The 4,239-nt window shown below is 35.4% G+C and overlaps 1 long non-coding RNA gene across 1 annotated transcript; it reads right to left on the bottom strand.

Annotated features, from left to right (window-relative positions):
- Nucleotides 1-495: 495 nt before the first annotated feature.
- LOC106171211 (uncharacterized) lies at nt 496-1,519 on the bottom strand. Its single transcript, XR_015331516.1, has 2 exons — nt 1,444-1,519; nt 496-1,265 (listed from the first exon to the last, which is right to left on the bottom strand). It is a non-coding gene; the product is annotated as an uncharacterized LOC106171211 (long non-coding RNA).
- Nucleotides 1,520-4,239: the final 2,720 nt, after the last annotated feature.

Below are 4,239 nucleotides of genomic sequence, written 5' to 3'. Positions count from 1 at the left end.
CCCCAAAGTGTAGGCGTGGTCACGTTGCATTCTCCCTTTAAAAGGGTGATTTATTTATTCATTTTGTATAATTTTACAAAATGATAATATTAAATTATTCTGTAATCAAAAGCCTCCCGACATTCAATTTTAATCACTCGCTTACCATGTCGCAAACATATCCTCGCCAGTCCGAGAGTAAGGATCCATTCGCACAATCACGGTTGTGACCCAGGCACATCTATCGCAATCTGGTTTTATAACCCAGCATACATTGTATCAATCCCGATCTTTGACATCTTTGAAAATGAAAGTAATGGCCACAACAAGAGGTATGATCAACATCTTTTTAATGGTTAGCTCAAATATTTTTGACTTAATTTATAAGGTATGAAATGTAAGTTGCCCTGGAACACGGTGACCCAACTAAGAATTTATAGAAAACTGAAATTTACCGTCTGTGTTGATGCATTATAGGCCTACTACGAAATTTGGAACTATATCAACCAAACTGGGTAACTCACATTTGATTTTATTTACATCAAAATTTGCTCAAAATGTTCTTGTCGTTAACAGGTAACATACAATATCATCTCACATACTGTATATTATGTATATTGTATATATTCGTGTTGGTAATAAACATTTTTCCAGTAGGCCTACGTCTAGTTCATGGCTTTAATTTTTTTTATGCAATTAGTGTTAATATTTAGATAATCCATTTTGCAACCAAGAACTTTGATAACCCTTGGAATACACAATATGTACTACAGTAACTCACGTGTTTATATACATATTTGTACTTGTATTTATTTGGGTAACAGGCTGGGTGTGTACACGTGCAACTGCTAGGTCAGAGTAAATTGTCCAAGGAGATGTGTAGATATGTGTCAAATGACTTGCCCTATCAATGTATATTTGAACTTCCGCCCTGTTACGGTGCATTTATTTAGTTCAGCGTGACGGTCTCCCCGGCCCATATTGTTTTGCTTTTTTTATCAGTTTTCTAGGTTATCAAAGTTTTCGCCAGTTTTCATCAATTTTCACCAGTTTTCAGGTTTACAAGTTTACGGAATTTATTTAAATACACAATCTTTTAAATCTCAAAAAAATTTTATCTGTTTTATATCCACGGTTACGGCACAGTCACGGCAACAGTGTGAAATTCAGTCCTGTGTTGCAGAGATACACACGGCAAAAACACCACGTGGCCCCAACTTGAAAACTGCAACCGTCTTGGCTGGAGTCCACGCCGAAGTTCCCGGCGTAACAGCCTCTGTAGACGACTGAAATATTTGAGGATATGGTCAAAGCTTCACACCTTAGGCATCTCTCTCTTCTACACATGCACAAAGACTAAATATATATATGAGCAGGGCTTGCTTTTCATAAAACTGGTTTAGACAAACTGTTAAGTTTTCGTTATTTCATCTAAATGATAGATGCAGATATCCCTATACTTACAGCCGTTCTCGTCAAGTCTGTTAAAACACGCAGTGTCACACGGTACTTTTGTCAGGAGGTGAAAATAATAAACGACTGGAAGGAATGAGATATTATTTCATAAATGAAATTATCAAACTGATCAACGATCAACGTGGACATCAGTCTGATGAAGGCCTATTCGTCCAGGTCGGCCGTAAGCAAACCGTTTGAAAGTTTTTCGGCTTGTGTTTGATAAATTCCATTTATGATCCAGCTACCAAGCTGATGTACCCTCTTCCTCATTCATATGTTACGTGCTTATTCATTAAGATTATAACAGAAGCATACGATCACGTACCGTATCTGAAAGTTTTAAAGTTGTAATCATAGCAGTGGAGTGGACTGAAACCATGAGACGAAAAGACGAGCCCAACAGATTTCAAATATAGAAACACACGTAACATCACTTTAACTGTGATTAACGTGAGTATTAACGAGTTTAACTGATGGAAGGTTTTATATAGTCTTACAGACTGTTCACAATTCTGGCCACGTCCTAACTGCCTGCCAGGCTAATTGTGTGCCAGATGAGGATTTGTACTTTGTTTGGTGGATGTTGTTTATACTGACAACATTTTGACCTCTCATCTGTGAAGATGCCTATTACATGGGATCGAGGTTCATAATACATTTTATGTTAAATCAACGGGAGGATATTAGTTTACCAACACTTAAATCATTATTCATGAATAAGTACACGGAAACCAAATATAATGTGTGCTGTATTATTACAATGGTATTTACGCATAAACTTAAAGAAAAGGAAAAAATTAATGACTGGATGAAGTGAGATTTTATTTCATCAATGAAATTATCAAACAGAAAAAAGTCATCCCGTGCCTTAGGACCAACCTGGACATCAAACTGATGAAGGCCTATGTCCAGGTTGGCCGTAAGCAAACGATTCTAAAGTTTTTCGGCTTGTGTTTTCTAATTTCATTTATGATCCAACTACCAAGCTAATGTACTTTTTTGCTCATTTATATGTTTTATTCTTATTCATTAAAGTGATAATAACTCTTCGTTTCGGCCAAAAAATGAATTTTCCTGGAGTAAACAACAATTTTCCCATACTTACCAATGGTTAATGAATCCATTTTTACATTCAAAGTTAGTCCCTGTTTTTTTTCTAAAAAGTTTGTTTTTTTGTTAAAATCTCTTAAGAGATTTTAACAGAGCATAGCCATCAATGGAGGTCACGTGGTCTAAAGACAAGCTCAGATATCAGAATAATAGCTATAACAGCCGTTTTTGTGGGAAAACAGAATATAGTATATTTTTATGAGTCACTCACAATGTTTTTATTGTGAAATACAGATTTCATACGAAGAGTTATTATCCCTTTAAGATTATAAAAGAAGAATACGATCACGTACCGTATCTGAAAGTTTTAAAGTTGCAGTCATAGCAGTGGAGTGGACTGTGACCTTTAGACGAAAAGACAAATCCAACAGAACTCAAATATAGAAACACACGTAACATCATTGCAGCTGTCTCTTAAGTGGGTGTTAAAGTATTTAACTTATGCAAGACTCTATATAGTCTTACCAACTGTTCAGAAATCTGGCCACGTCTAAGCTGTCTGTCAGGTTAACTGTGGGCCAGATGAGGATTTGTACTTTGTCTGGTGGATGTTGTTTATACTTACAACATTTGACCTCTCATCTGTGAAGACGTAAACGTAGGAATGGGTGTTATTCCTTCCTTTCCTTTTTATTTACTGATTACTCTGGATCTCGTTCATCAATTATCTCAAAGGGCAACAAAGTAATAAATGATCATTTGAAATTTTATATTATAAATATAAAGGTTATATTGTGTCAAAAACTACATGTGTACTCTACATCGGGCAAGGTTCAGATATTGAAATTTAAGAAGTAGCAATGATTCACAGAAACAAAATTGATGTCAAATTTCACGAAAGAGAAAAATAAAACATGGAACATAATCGACTGGAAAGAAAGAGCATGGTCTATATCCCCTGGCAATGTGTCACATACAGGACGTAATGTTTGTGTTGTGATTGCACGCTCAATGTTTTTACGGCGCAACACATTATTTAATAATGCTACTGTCGTATCTGGCCCAAGGGTGTACAAGTGTGCAAACCAGTAAAACTTCATATCAACATCTAATCTTACGTAATGGCAACGCGGGTTGTTTATAAATGTCTTAAACCGTCAAGCTGCTTTTTAAATTCTAACTCGCGGTGTGAAGACTTCATTATGAATTATCCAACGTATTCGTATAATGGCCTAAAGTGTATTCACAGCATTGTTATTTTTACCTATTAGGAGTGGTCGATCTAAGCAATCAGTGACGTTTTTTGTTTGTTTTTTTCCTGTCTGCATAATTCGTATGTGCACATGTCCATCAAATACATTGCTCACATGAAAAAGGTAAATGCAAAACATCTGTTAAAGAGCTGACTGTAATTTCCACTTATACTGCTGTGTCAGATTTTAGCTATCTCTATAACAAAAAGCAATTTTAACCATGAATTAAAACTGTAAAACCGTAAGAGTATTTCTCCCAAAGATGCAATATTGTTGTATTATTATTTGATTTTTTTGCAATTTCATTAATCCAATTCTGTTTTAAAATTATTTTGTATTTTCGGAACTTGCTTTTCTCTCTGAGCAACTTCATTTGATTTTTGACCTTTAGTTGAGATAAATTGACAGTGCTGAAAGGTCAGTGATCACGTGTAAAATGTACGTTTGGTGACATTCCAAACAAAAAAGTACAAATACAGCCAGCTTCCACTCACTTTTC

This window comes from Lingula anatina, chromosome 10 (genome assembly GCF_051362555.1).
Source record: "Lingula anatina isolate TDL-2025a chromosome 10, LinAna3.0, whole genome shotgun sequence".
Lineage (NCBI taxonomy): Eukaryota > Metazoa > Brachiopoda > Lingulata > Lingulida > Lingulidae > Lingula > Lingula anatina.
This window is presented reverse-complemented; position numbering and strand designations above follow the sequence as displayed.